This window comes from Triticum aestivum, chromosome 6B, assembly GCF_018294505.1.
Source record: "Triticum aestivum cultivar Chinese Spring chromosome 6B, IWGSC CS RefSeq v2.1, whole genome shotgun sequence".
In the NCBI taxonomy this organism is placed as follows: Eukaryota; Viridiplantae; Streptophyta; class Magnoliopsida; order Poales; family Poaceae; genus Triticum; species Triticum aestivum.
This window is the reverse complement of record NC_057810.1, coordinates 433,767,168-433,782,753: the sequence shown is the minus strand read 5'-3', so window position 1 is coordinate 433,782,753 and position 15,586 is coordinate 433,767,168. Positions and strand designations below refer to the sequence as shown.

At 42.4% G+C, this 15,586-nt stretch overlaps 1 long non-coding RNA gene across 1 annotated transcript; it reads left to right on the top strand.

Annotated features, from left to right (window-relative positions):
• Positions 1-10,713: 10,713 nt before the first annotated feature.
• LOC123134196 (uncharacterized) lies at positions 10,714-14,127 on the top strand. The gene is made up of 3 exons (XR_006465561.1): positions 10,714-11,473; positions 11,588-11,697; positions 13,787-14,127. It is a non-coding gene; the product is annotated as an uncharacterized lncRNA (long non-coding RNA).
• Positions 14,128-15,586: the final 1,459 nt, after the last annotated feature.

The following is a 15,586-nucleotide window of genomic DNA, read 5'->3' as shown; positions in this document are numbered from 1 at the left end:
TTGGGCTTGTTTGGCCTCTCTTTTTTATTTGGGATTCTTTGGCCTCTTTTTTTATTTTTATTTCAAGTCTCCATCATTCTTTTCTCACATGGGTCAATGTTCTAATAATGATGATCATCACACTTTTATTTACTCACAACTCAATGTTACAACTCGATACTAGAACAAAAATATGACTCTATGTGAATGCCTCCGGTGGTGTACCGGGATATGCGATGAATCAAGAGCGACATGTATGAAAGAATTATGAAAGTGGCTTTGCCACAAATATGATGTCAACTACATGATCATGCATAACAATATGACAATGATGGAGCATGTCACAATAAACGAAACAGTGGAAAGTTGCATGGAAATATATCTCAGAATGGCTATGGAAATGCCATAATAGGTAGGTATGGTCGCTGTTTTGAGGAAGATATAAGGAGGCTTATGTGTGATAGAGTGTATCGTATCACGGGGTTTGGATGCACCAGCGAAGTTTGCACCAACTCTCGAGGTGAGAAAGGGCAATGCACGGTACCGTAGAGGCTAGCAAATTGCGGAAAGGTAAGAGTGCGTATAATCTATGGACTCACATTAGTTATAAAGAACTCATATACTTATTGCAACATTTTATTAGCCCTCGAAGCAAAGTACTACTATGCATTCCCCTAGAGGGATAGATTGGTAGGAAAATACAATCGCTCGTCCCCGACCGCCACTCATAAGGAAAGCACTCAAAGAACACCCCATGCTTCAAATTTGTCACACAATGTTTATCATACATGGATGCTACGGGACTTGCCAACTTTAACACAAGTATTTCTCAATTTCACAATTACCCAACTAGCATGACTCTAACATTACCAGCTTTATATCTCAAAACCGTTATCAAGTATCAAACTTATCATAGTGTTTAATGCACTTTATATGAAAGTTTTTATTATACCTATCTTGGATGCCTATCATATTAGGACTAATTTTATAGCCAAAGCAAATTACCATGCTGTTCTAAAAGACTCTCAAAATAATATAAGTGAATCATGAGAAATCAATAATTTCTACAAAATAAAACCACCACCGTGCTCTAAAAAGGTATAAGTGAAGCACTAGAGCAAAATTATCCAGCTCAAAAGATATAAGTGCAGCACATAGTATTCTAATAAATTCCGAATCATGTGTGTCTCTCCAAAAAGGTGTGTGTACAGAAAGGATGATTGTGGTAAACTAAAAAGCAAAGACTCAAATAATACAAGACGCTCCAAGCAAAACACATATCATATGGTGAATAAAAATATAGCATCGAGTAAAGTTACCGATAGACGAAGACGAAAGAGGGGATGCCTTCCGGGGCATCCCCAAGCTTAGGCTTTTGGTTGTCCTTTAATTTTACCTTGGGGTGCCTTGGTCATCCCCAAGACTAGACTCTTGCCACTCCTTGTTCCAAAATCCATCAAATCTTTACCCCAAAACTTGAAAACTTCACAACACAAAACTCAACAGAAAATCTCATGAGCTCCGTTAGCGAAATAAAATAGAAAATCTCATGAACTCATTATTTATTTATATTGGTGTTAAACCTACTGTATTCCAACTTCTCTATGGTTCATACCCCCCCCCCCCGATACTAGCCATAGATTCATCAAAATAAGCAAACAACACACGAAAAACAGAATCTGTCAAAACCAGAACAGACTTTAGTAATCTGTATCAATCGCAAACTTCTGTAACTCATAAAACTTTGCCAAAATAGGACGGCCTATATAATTTTATTATTGATCTACTACAATTGGAATCAATATTTTATCACTTTCTGGTGATTTCTAACAATTGTTTTCGTGAGCAGAAAGTTTCTGACTTTTTCAACAAGATCAAATAATTATCACCCAAGAAGATCCTATAGGTTTTACTTGGCACAACCACTAATTAAAACATAAAACACATCTAACCAGAGGCTAGATGAAATATTTATTACTAAACAGGAACAAAAATAAAATTGTGTTGCCTTCCAACAAGCGCTATCGTTTAACGTCCCTAGCTAGGCATAAAAACAAGAATAGATCTAGGTATTGTCATCTTTGATGTTCAATTCTTCAATTGAACACTTATAACCCTTAGGAGTTTCTTTCTTGATCAAACTCCTAGGCAAGAAATCAAAAAATTCATTTGTAGCGAAAGGTTCCTTAATGATAGTGAAAAAGTTGGGGTGAACACTTATTGATTTGAGATCCGCAGTTTCCTTATTAGAAGATTCACCCTTAACTTTAGGAACATACATAAATTTGGCAACTTTGGTGGTAGGAGGATTTGAAGTATTTCTCATGGTAGAAAAGGCAGACCCTATGTTGGTGATAATATCCTCAAGCTTATCAATTCTAGTGGAATTTTGATCTATTTTTCATTAACTATGGGTTCTTTTTCTTTAAAAATTTTAGAGTAACTCCTACCTTAGATCCATATTTGGTAATTTGGTTGTGGATATTTTTTATCCAAATTCTCAATCAACTCTACAGTGGCAACTTTATTTTCAATAATTCCAAGGTTTTGCATCACGTGTTCCAATGTTAAAATAGTTCCATTAACCAAAAGAGGTAGTGGGCCAAAGAAATCTAACATAGCATTATAAGAATCAAAAGTATGGCTACCCAAGAAATTCCCTCCAGTAATGGTATCAAGAATATATCTAGTCCAAGGAGTGATGCCTACATAAAAATTGCGAAGAAGAACGGAAGTGGATTGCTTCATAGTAGATCTATTCTGAGCATTGCAAATTCTATGCCAAGCATCTTTTAGATTTTCTCCCTCCCTTTGTTTAAAATTAAGAACTTCATGATCGGGAGTACTAACAATGATAGAAGGACTAGCCATAACAGCAAAATAAACGATTTAACACATAACACACAAGAATGAAGCAAAAAGAGACGAACAAAAAAGGGCGAATAAAACGACAAGGGTGAAGTGGGGGAGAGGAAAACGAGAGGCAAATGGCAAATAATGTAATGCGAGGGATAAGAGTTTGTGATGGGTACTTGGTATGTCTTGACTTGTGTGTAGATCTCCCCGGCAACGGCGCCAGAAATCCTTCTTGCTACCTCTTGAGCATGCATTGATTTTCCCTTGAAGAGGAAAGGGTGATGCAGCAAAGTAGCATAAGTATTTCCCTCAGTTTTTGAGAACCAAGGTATCAATCCAGTAGGAGACTACACGCAAATCCCTAGTACATGCACAAACAAATAAGAACCTTGCAACCAACGCGATAAAGGGGTTGTCAATCCTTTCACGGCCACTTGCCAATGTGAGATCTGATAAAGATAATAAGATAACTATTTTTGGTATTTTTGTTGTATAGATTGAAAAGTAAAGATTGCAAAATAAACGGCGACAGAAATAGCACGTTGGCGGGAGATTAATATGATGGAAAATAGACCCGGAGGCCATAGGTTTTGAAAGTGCTAGTTATCGACTAGATGGGGGGTGAATAGGTGATTTTTATGAAAGTCTTCAAAACATGGGAGTTTCGAAGACGAACAATAGAAATGAATCTATTGACATGCAGCGGAAGGTAGACTACTCTAGGCAAGCCATAGTCAAGTATTCAATGAAGTGAAAGCACGAAGACTAATAGCAACTAGGTAGTATGGATCAGGATGGAAGATAGTATGAAGCCAAACAACAATAACTGTCACATAGTGAAGTCAAACAGATAATGCAAGCAGGCAATGAATTCACGAAGACAAACTATAAATAAGTGAAGGAAGAGATAGAACCAGTTGCTTGGTGAAGAAAAAGGATTTGTTGGACCAGTTCCAGTTGATGTGACAACTATACGTCTGGTTAGGGACGCTGAGATTCAACTCAGAAGACCGTGTCTTCACCTTATTCCCCTTGAGCTAAGGACACTTAGTCCTTGCCCAATCACTCTGGTAAGTCTTCAAGGTAGACTTCCGAACCTTCACAGACTTCGTTCACCGGCAATCCACGATGACTCTTGGATGCTCAGAACGCGATGCCTAACCGGCTGGAAGATTCACAGTCCTCAAGTGTAACAAGTCTTCAGATCACGCAGACAGAAATACTTCAGTGATGCCAAACACTCTTTGGGCTTTGGGTGTTTTGGGCTTTGTCCTCGCAAGGATCTCTCTCTTGAATGCTTCAGAGGTGGGTTGCTCTCAAACGACAAAAGTCGTGCACTAACTCTGAGCAACCACCAATTTATGGTTAGGGGGTGGGCTATTTATAGCCACTAGGAAACCCAACCTGATTTGTCCGAAATGACCCCGGGTCACTAAGGAACTGCCACGTGTTCCAACGGTCAGATTTCAAAAACACGTGACAGCTTAACTTGGGATACAAGTAAAGCTAACTCATCCAGCTCTGGATAAGATTTGCTCTCATTGTCTTCGCTCGAGGACTTAGGATTTGGTTGAGCATCACTTAAGTCACTCTGACTTTGTTCACTTGGACCCCACTTAACAGTACGGTGGTTCCTATGACTCAACAAACAAGAAAAGGAAACTATTAAACAACTATGTCTTCGCACTCCATAGTCTTCACGTGAATGTCTTCTCGAGTCATAATATTTGTTTTGAATATCTTCACATACCACCATTGTCTTCAATGTCTTCACACATTTTTAGGGGTCATCTCCGGTAGGTAAACCGAATCAATGAGGGACTACTACCTGTGTTATCCTGCAATTCTCACAAACACATTAGTCCCTCAACCAGGTTTGTCGTCTATACTCCAAAACCAACTAGGGGTGGCACCAGATGCACTTACAATCTCCCCCTTTTTGGTGATTGATGACAAACTGGTTGATGTTTTCAACGGGGATAAAAGTATGTGAAATTGTAAGGGTTAAGACATTGTCTTCATGAGTAACGAAAGGCTCCCCCTGAAGATGTGCATATAAGTAATTTGCATTTGAATGCAAATGCACATGGCAGGTTTTACTTGTGGAGATCCTCTTCAACTAATGAAGACAATTCATCATGCATGAAAGGATATAACAAAGGTAATGACATGCATAATGGAAAATGGACGTCTGCGGAATGACTTCGTGCGGGATTTATCATCTCACATGCGGAATTTATCATCGCATCACATAGTTGACAGAAAGGTAGCAGGCGACCATCAAGTTTAAGTGTTACAACTCAAAGAACCAAAAGTATCAAAAGTGAGAGTTGTAAACACTTGGCAAAAAGTATAGCAACCACCCATATGGACCCACTTGAAGACTATCAACTCATATGCTTCTCCCCCTTTTGTCAGTAAGGACCAAAAAGGTTTGAAGACATAGAGCTTCTACTCGTTCCCATGAGGAGTAGGTGAAGCTGGAGGGTCGATGTTGGTTTCTGGTGGTGCAGAAGAACTTGGTGCAATGTTGATACACGACGATGTTGTAGTTGGTGAAGTAGCATCATCTTCATCATCGATGACTCTTGCATTGACAGTTGCCGCTGAGTAGGAGTAGTCAGAGTCTTTGAGTGAGGGAGTCCGACGCAAGACAACATTTTTGGGTGGAGTGGAATCAAATTTGAATCTCTGTGTGAAGCCATCTTGTTGAAGATCATCTTCAGAGCTCATCAATGTCAGAGTTCCATGAACGCCGATAGGTTTCATGAGTGACAAATGCATTCTTGGTGGCAAGGTTGTGAATGCGATTAACATCCACCAAGAGGCTTTGCATCTGACGCTTCAGCCAGTCATGATGCTTATCCCGTTTTTGATGCAGGGCAACGAGAAGCTCTCGATCATTGAGAACACGAGATCGCTTTCGAGGTCTTTGCGTAATGGTGCTTTTAGTGGCTTCAGTATGGGCACGATGAGGTGCACATGTATTGCCAGCCAAAGGATAAACACGAGTTGCAGCAAGAACTCCTTCAATAGGTTGAATGAAACTTTGACGATCGACATTGTGAAGATAGATTGGCTCCTTGGCAGGCTCTGGGTATATGGCTTCGACAGACATATCAACCTCTGGTAAGAAGATAATGTGGCTGCATGCAGAGGGCTGATAATTGACTGCAGAGTGAAGCTTGATGAGGCGCATTACCTATGGAGCATAAATCTTCAGACCAAATAGATCAGAGCCAGATGCAGCCAATTGCCTGATGAAGAAGTCTTGAGCATGGAAGCTGATGCCATTGAAGATATAGAAAACCAATGTCTTCATTGCTCCTTCAAGCTTCGCTGCAGCAGAATGTACTTTGACAGGCCATAGAGTTTGCGTGATGATATGATAAATAGTGCGGGGCAGATACTCTAGGTCTTCAACAAAGAATTCCTTCGGGTATTCAGTGTCGCGTGGCAGTGGCTTCATCATGCTCAGCATTTGGCTCATGTTTGGCTCAGGCTTATGCAAGATGCTCTCCAAAGCATTGCGGTGAAGCTGACAACCATGTTCATAGAGTTCACCTGGAGTGGGCAAGGCAATGAGCTCAATAATATCAAGAGCTTTGCTTCGTGATGTAGATTGCCTCATCCACTCAAGGACCCATGTCTTCGGATCCCTGTTGTAGCCGCGAATGTGGAGGGTGGCATAGAATTGTAGCAGAAGCTCTTCATTCCAATTATCTTTGTCGGTAACAAACTGTAGAAGGCCAGCATCTCTGAAACAGTCGAGGGGTTCTTCCAAGCAGGGCAGGCCAGCAATAGCTTTGCAGTTTAGACACATATGGGAAAAAATGCGCCCTTGATCATAAAGAACACAAGAATAGTAACTGCGTTGCTGATAGCTCTAGAACTGATCAGATGAAGTTCTTGGCTTCGAGTATGGGTTCTTGGCGCTATCAAAGAAGGTGTTGTGTGCAATGAAGCCATTCACATTAAACGATCCTGGTGAAGTTGCTATACCTAGAAACCTTGGCAGCCTGGGCTTTGGCTTCTGGACTTGAGGCATGTGCTCCACATGATAATCAAACTGAGGTCCGGGAGCAGGAGGAGGAACCAAAATAGGCCAACGAACCATGACAGGTTGGCCGTGATCAAATGCCAGCTCAATAGTGTGAGGCCTTGGAGGTGGTACAGGAGCATCGACATTGACATGGGCTTCAAGTTATACAATGGCTTCAGGTGCAATATTGGCTTCAGGTGCCATGTTCACTTCTAGTGCCACATTAACTTGAGGCGCCACATTAGCTTTAGCCATGACAACGTCATTGGCTTCAGTATTGGTGTTGGTGGCCGCCTCTGTATTTTCAACCTCCACATGTGTGCCTGGAGGGTCTGGCACAGACTCGTTCTCCTCGAGAACAGCTTCTTGGTTGGTAGGTGGTGTGGCAACTCGCTCTTCTTCTTGACGGGGTTCTTTTGGGTCACCGGCTGATGCAGCCGGAATGTCTTCAGCAGCTCTGGCTTCACACACAGAGACGTTCACAGTTAGAGTGGCGTCAGGAAACACTTGTCGTGCCACTGAGTTGTGGTGCTCTTCTCCTTCTGGAACACTCGATAGAGTGACTTGTGGCCTTGGTCCTTTGCGAAGCCTACAAAATGCGGGCGACAGTTTTGGAGAGGGAGTTGGTTGGACCACATAGTGGTCATCATCAAGCACCGGAGTGGTGACTTGTGGTGGGGGAGTACTTGGTGATTCTTCTTGACAGGGGGAGTCTTGAGGGTGATCAGCCCATGAATCATCCTAAGCAATTGGCGTCAAAGGACGACCAATGCTGATGAGTTTGTTGTTCATGTGAACAGGCGATGATACCATTTGGTGCTCAATCTGAGGAAGGACTTCATCATCATCTACATTGTCTTGGGGACCAATGTCTTCAGCTATGGTGGTCAACAGCTGGATCTTCTTCAGATTCAGGAGCCTCTGTGGTAGCAGGCTCGTGAACAATTAACTGACGCTCTTGGTATTCGAATGGAGGACGAGCAACAGAGATTGGCTCGATGACAAGGGGCTCTGTAGTAGCAGCCCAATTTTTCTTCTTTGTCTTCCTCTTGTTGGCCTGAGGAGCATCGTCAGTGGCATTCTTGATCTTGCGCTTTCTGGCTTCAGCTTCAACTGCCCTTGTCTTTTTTAGTTCAGATGCAACTGTGGGGACCTTTGGCTTTGCGCCTGTCATACTGGCAGGGAAGACAATGCGAGGTGCTTCCCGCCCTAATGCTTCAGCTTGGGCCACAACAGGCTTCTTCTTAGCAGCCATCTTGGGGTCGATGCCAGGACGCCCAAGTGCCTTGCACTTTTCTTCTTCATTGTGAGCTTGAACACATTTGGCGGCTAGTTGTTTCATTCGCTGTCTTGAACCTTTTGCTTCTTCTCGTTTCTTGTGAAATGCCTCCTTGAGGTGATGCAACATCTGCTTGAAGTTTTGAACATCAGCCACGTTGAGCTTGGCCATGTGCTTCTTGAACTAAGCCTTCTCATAGTCAATTTTGTTCTTCAGTTCGACAATCTTCTAAGCCAGAGCCAGCTCATGAGCAATGGCTCCATGGAAGGAGACACTGATGCCAATTGGAAGCTGAAGATCATCGATGCCGAGGCTCGGATTTTCAAACCACTCATCAATGAAGTTATTCAAGATGTCCACATCGAAGAGGGGCAGATTGTTGAAGATCTCCGCCTCTTGCTTGCTCTTTATCAGCAGCTCAAGAGCGTCATCATCAAGATCTTCATCACTAGACAGATCAATGGCTTCAGTCTCGTTCCTCAGAACGGCAGCTGGGGTCAGTGCTTGACCAGAACTTTGGATGGGCTTATTCTTCTTCTTGGTCTTCTTGGAGATGCGAGAGAGATCTTCAGACTGCACACTGGATGCAGGAGGTGAAGTAGCTAGTGGCTTCGCACGCGAAGCTTTAGGTGCAGCAGAGGGCTTTGAAGCCTTTGGTTTCTTCTACTTCTGTGGCTTGGGTGGAGCAGGCGCTTCATCAGAATCAGCATCGTCTACAGAGTGCTCCACGGCTGCCCCCTGACCAACAATGTGTGTGATGATACCTTCAAGGTTGTAGAAGGGCCCGATAATATTGGGTTCCGCATCACGGGTGCCATCAGCCCGAGGAGCAGATGGACCGGGGTTGAAGTCTAATCCAAGCAATTTCTTGTTCTTTACAGCAGAATCCTTGGAAAACTTGTAGTTGCGCTTGAATAGATTGTTGTCACAACACCATAACAGAGAAGATGGGTCGGCATTAGCTGGCTGAGGTCCACAGACCATGCAAGGGTAGAAGCCTTGAGCAATGGCTTCGGACTTGGACTTGGGTTGAAGATTTTTGTATAAGATATCTCCCCAAGGTCGCTTGATGGCATTCTTCTCAGCATACTCAACAGTGACGAATCTGTATTTGTACCATTCCTCTGCCCAATATCTTCGAATCCACTGGATTCGAGTCTTGCGTTCACCATATGTTTCTTCTGGGTCTGTCTTGTATAGCTCATAGAGATCTGGTGGCAGATCTTTGGAAGTGTTCCCACGGCGTTGTCTGCCGCCCTTTCTAGCTAACTTTTCAGTGGCCATGAAGTTCAAACTAAATGGCTTCAGAACTTGCAAAAGCTTCCGTCTGCTACTCAGATAGGAACTGGCTTCAGGAGAGTTGATGTGACGCTGTAAGAATTCTGCAAATGAATGCAGACTATGAGAACCAAGGAATTCTCCTACGGACATGTACCTGTGACAACATTAGAGATGTGAGAGAAGGGGAAGAGGTCATATGCATTCTCAGAAGATTTTGAAGATAAATCAGTTTGAAGACATTGACCTCATAGCGCGAAGACATTCACTTATATGTTAAGAGTTAGTTCCAGATTTGTACGAATCCAAGAATAGGTACGAGTGAGGAATTTAACTACGTGTGAAGCATAAGTGAATATACTAGGCATGTCATGAGATGCAGAACAGGATAGATCCAAATTTGTAGGCACAAAAACCACTTTTGGTGGAGAAGGATGAATCTGTCGGATCAAAAAGGCAGTAAAAGTAAGCTTTAATTACCACACTAAGAACTGCTAGTCGGAGTAGAGAGGAGGCCGAGCAGTTCGATCTTTAGTGCCCTAACTTGGCGACGGAAGAAACCTATGGCAGCGGCAGAGGAGACGAGGTTCGCGGCTGGCGTGAGGACGGCGTCGGTGAGGTCGCGGCAGCTAAGCGCTTCGTCACCGGCGTCGTCGAGAGCTAGCGGTGGCGCTAGGGTTTGTGCGAGGTGGAGAGGTGGAAGAAGTATTTTGACCGCGATGAGATGTGTATTTATAAGGAGAGGGACAACACAGCATAATTACGCAGGTGCCCCTAGCAGTTCACATTTGAGGGACACGTGGCAAACATGCAACACATTGGAAGTTGTTCCATGTTCCCACGCACGCCTGGACTGTTGGGTGGTCGTTCCAGCTTCTCCGGGTGTCAAGCAATAAGGATAAAGCTTTTAAAACATACTTAATTTTTGTCTCTGTATCTTCTGCTGACAAGGATGCACAGAAGACAATTGACAGTTTCAACAGAATGCATATGATTTGGATAGATAGAATTTGAGATAGAAGCATAGAAGGGATTAGGGTCCGATCACATTCACTTAGATCAAAAGATTCAAGCAAGAAGACATAGCTATATGTGAATGCTGTAGAGGAGAGAACACACACACACACACACATATATATATATATATATATATATATATGTATATAGGGCTGGACTATTCTGTTACCATAACAGAATATTATTCTGTTACTATCGCCCCCTATATAGAGCCGATGACAAATCCCGAACTGGTATGTGTACGTACTAGTGAAAAGGAAAAATGGCAAAACCTTATCCTCTGTCCCCACACCCGCAACCAGCACTCCCATCCCACCGGCTCCGGCCGCCGCCCCCACTCCCGGCTCCGGCCGCTGCCCTCGCTCCCGTCTCCCCTGGCTCCGACGGCTGCCCCGCTCCCATCTCCCCTGGCTCCGGCCATCTCCCTGCTCCCATCTCCCCTGGCTCAGGCCATCGCCTCGCTCCCGTCTCCCCTGGCTCAGGCCGTCGCCTCGCTCCCGTCTCTCCCGGCTCCGGCCGCCGCCCCGCTCCCGTCTCCCCGGCTCCGGCCACCACCCCACACCCGTGTCTACTAGGTCCAGCTGCCACCTCGTCCCCATCTGCTCCACGACCCCATCGATGTCCAGCCCGCCTCCCATGCAACGCCTGCAGGCCCTCACGCAAGTCATCCTTGCTCCTCCCGAGACCAAAGCATGCAGCCGCCGGCAACCTGGCCGCTGCGCATCACTGTCGGCCGCGTTCCTCCGCGCCTCCCCAATCCACCACACGTCGCCACTGCAGCTCCAGCGTCGCCCTCTGCCGCCTAAGCTCACAGTCCGTTCAAATTCAGTCACCACGCCGTTCATCACCACCACCAAAGCCCGTTCATTTGGCGTCGTTCGTGCAGCTGCGAATGTGGTCGCTGGGGCTAGAACTGTAAGATCTGCAGCTCACCAGTTCAACTTATTGCTCCGCCGCCGGTCACTCAAAAAAGAGTCGCATGCAGGCCACCCCGTGCTCGGCCCCCTTATCTGGCATTTTTGGTATGAATTCGATGAATCTTCTGATGCTTTGTTCTTTTTCATCTAGAGATTTCTTCTCATACTGTTTCACATGGTTTTGTCCAGTAAGTACATAACTCATGCTCTTATTTGCAGATCATGCAAGTTCAACTATATAACCCGCCGCCGCCCAGGGACCCAACGCGCCACCGCTCCTCTGATTCTGCTCCCCGGCTCTGCTTGTAATTCTTCCGCCGACACCAATGGTCAGCACCCCAACCTTCCTTTTTCTCTCGATCTCACTTCGTTGCTGCTCTGCATGAAGCAAAAACAAATGTGTTTTATAGGATTTGCTATATATGCGTACACCTTTGTAGGTTTTTTCTGTTCAAATTTTGCTAGCAAAACAAGATTTGTCACAGTTTAATATAAATAGTGAATTCAGTTAGCTGATGGGAAATAAATCAACTATATGTGTGCACACTGCACTGGCAATTCCATAGAAAAAATCCAGCAGTTTGCTAAACAAAAAATTCACACACATGGCTCTGGAAAATCAATGATCAGGTAAAGTTCAGTTCAGACCACACTAACTGGGCATATTATAGATAATATTTGCAATGTCCTAAATTCTCCCACTCTCTGGAAACAAAGTAGCAGAAAAGGATGTGAAAAGGTGTAAAGTTCAGTTCATCTACATGCATATGTCCGAAGATTGTTGTAGAGAGAGTTCAAGTGTGGCTTCGTGAAAAGGTGTGGGTTTCTATTAGTAATTTGGCAGAAGCTGTACTTGATTTAGTGGAGCTTTATTGAAAAATTATGTTTGTGGGCATGTACTGTCGTTTGATATCACAAATAGGAGCACAAAACCAGAGGAGCAACTTGAGCTGATGCTGCCACTACTTTTCACTTGTGCCTTGATGCTGCTTAATTCAATCTTGTGCTTATTCTGTGCACAACTTAATGCTCTATAGGTGCTTGTCAAAATGCGTATGAGAACCAAATATTTTTCCGCTTTTTTTGGGTATAATGGTGCAAAAATGAATTAGCTTTTTTGAGAGCTACAGGTCATAATGCCTGAAATTCTTATATGATTGCATTAGCTCAGACTCGAGGATACAATAAGTTCGGAGTTCAAGTTTCAAAATTCTGCATGTTTGGATATATCATCTAGATAAGTTCAACGAAAAATTCTGCAAGCTCTGTGCGTGTGCTGTTACAAATATAAATTCATATACAATCCATCTAGAAGAGAATATTTGGTAAGTGCAATTTTATACCCGAAACAAAAAGTGTAACATAGGGGAGGGAATGAAGTGAAGCTTGGTCTCAATTGATTCGAGACATGCATTTTTTTAGTATCAGCACCTTGGCTACCCATTCAAGTAATGACAAAGACCATCATGGACGAAGACGGGCCTACATCAGCTATGGTTTTAGTCAAGTGTTTCAAAAATGCACAGTACTACTTTGAATGCTTCACTCTTTGTCGTGGGAAGGTGACTAAAGCTCCATATTGCAATTTCACTAGACTATCCGGATTTCATTTAGTGTTCAAAATTAAATACTTTCTTGTCCAGTCATACTAGTACTGATGAATGTCAAGTTGACGTTGTGCTCGGCCATAGGCCTGCCCTTTCTCTCTCCCTTTGGTTCGAGGAGCAGCAACTGCTGGCCTGCAGTGCCGCCATCTGAAGACAGGGGAGATGGCCATAATTCCCTTATGGTAATTATGCAGGTGCGGGTAAGCGCACGGCAGCCTTGTCCGTCCAAGTTGAGCACTGGGCGCCGTCCGAGTAGAGCACCGTGCCTCGTCCAAGTTCCCATCTAATGTTGAAAAATATACCGCTGAGTGCTATTGACAGTCAGTTACTTCTTCCTTTCATGCTGCACATGTGAACTGAAAACTGTGGAAAAGAGAATTTAGTATGTTTTGGAGAGCTTAATTTCCCAAGTGGCAAATTTGATCTGTACCAGTAAGTACATGATTAATATTTTATAGTATGTGTGGTTCCAGTAAGTACATGAGTACTATTTAGCATGTTTGATTGCTTCTGAATAATGAAGATGTGTGTGTACTGATGCATTTCAAAAATTGTGATGTGTGTTCTCAGGAAAAAAACATTTTCTGGTTATTGGTGCCGCTGGATAACTGTCATAGTTTGTCGCCAGCAGAGTTCTTGAACTTGGCTTATACCAGTAGTAGAACTTGTTCTTCGTGACATAAATTGAAAACAGACAAAAAATTCTCAAGAAATGTAATCTGTAGCAAAACACAGGAATTTTTTTATCGAAATGTTGCACAAGTAGTGTTCCATTTATCTTTCTTTCATGCCTGCCCTTTTGATCTTATAGGAATTGAGGCTTCCCCAAGGAACAAGATTGGTAACTAGCGCAAAGGAGACTATGTCGAGAGGTGGCACTGCTAGACTTGCTGATGTGTAGTTATGGCATAAAAAAGATAAAAAAAATGGTATCTTGTATGATTCCATAAGGTGCATATAGCAAATCATCCCATGTGGATCAGTACAACTTATGTATGGCCTTTAGTTCACAAATCTTATAGTAATCTTTGTAGTACTCTTCATAACACTTCGTAAAGCAAGAGTGGCCCTTTTTTGTGAGCAGCAATTCAAACGAGACAGTTGTATCTGTTCTTATGATGGATAGAAGAAAGTTCAATAGCCAAAAGGTTAGAGAAGTCTACCTTATAATTTGCAATCTTAGAGATAATGATCAGTTTGAATTAAAAAATCAGTTTGCATTAAAAACAATGATTAGATGAAATTAAACACATTGATCAGTTTGAATTAAAAAATTCTGAATTAAAAACAATGATCAATTTGAATTAGCATGTTTGATTGCTTATAAAAACTGAAAATGTCAGCGTGTAATAATGCATTTCAAAATTGTGTTGTGTGTTTCAAGGAAAAAAACATTTGTCAGGTTTTTGGTGGCCAAGTGTTATTGATTTGTGAGAGCTAAACAAATTTCCTATTCAAGTGAAAGCTCCCAGTATATGATGGATGTGTGAGTCATTTTTACATTCACTGTTCAGTGCTTCTCTTTGTGTAATGTTTTATGTTTTCAAGTGCTCAATGAAAATTTATGTTCCTAGTAGTTCATGTATTATTGCCTGAGGAGTCCATGTGTTACTGGCCAGTAAGTAAACCTATTAATCACTCTCTCAAGTGTGATGAAAAAAATGGGCAGTAAATTGATGAAAAAATATCATCGAGTTCAAAACACGCTGAGACACGCGACAACCACCCCAGTTCGGGCGTAGTAAGTACCTCAGTACGAGTTAAAAATGGTGGTCCGTTCAGAGTAAAAGAAATGGCAGAAATTCAAATTGTAAAGTTCAAGCAAAAAAAGAAACCCCATGAAAATCCTGCTTAGTAAGTACCTCAGTACAAGTCATAATGAGAGAAGTTCAGAACAACGTTGTCAAAAAAAATGTTGAGTTAAAAAAACAAACAAACAAATTTTCTTTATGAATAAAATATCATTCAGTTCGATGATACAAACCATACAAGTACAGGGGCGACGATACAGTAAACCGTTGAAAACTTGCGAGAAAAATATTACCCAAAAAACAGAGCAAAGTCTAGTTACTGAAAACACGCTTAGTACAAACCCATGCAAGCATCAGTACAAGTACCTTTTTCGGAACCTTTCAAAATTACTCTACAAAAAATAGCTCAGTACAAACATACACATATATCAGTACGACTACTCTGTTTTTCACACGAGAAAACAGTAGGATCCCTCATGCCGTATTCAAAATTACTCTTAAACGGTTGCGAAGTAGAGAAAACTTTCAGCATGTCTAAGTTTCGCATTTTTGATAGCTATCCAACGGTATATTATTTGCCATATTTCGACAAACTTTTTAAAAAAATCGCGTTCAAAATCAAATTTGACTGTATTTGAATTCGTTTTTAAACCGTAAGGAATTATAAAAACATTTCTATATGAAAAAGTTGCACATTTTTCATAGCTTTCCAACGCCGTATCATTTGCGTTAATCCGACAAACCGTTTGCAAAAACTCATGAAAATACATTTCACCCACAATGTCACCATTTTTCAAATTACTTTTAAATCATATAGAATTAGAAAAAACAATACATATATGGAAGATGTGGATTTTCAT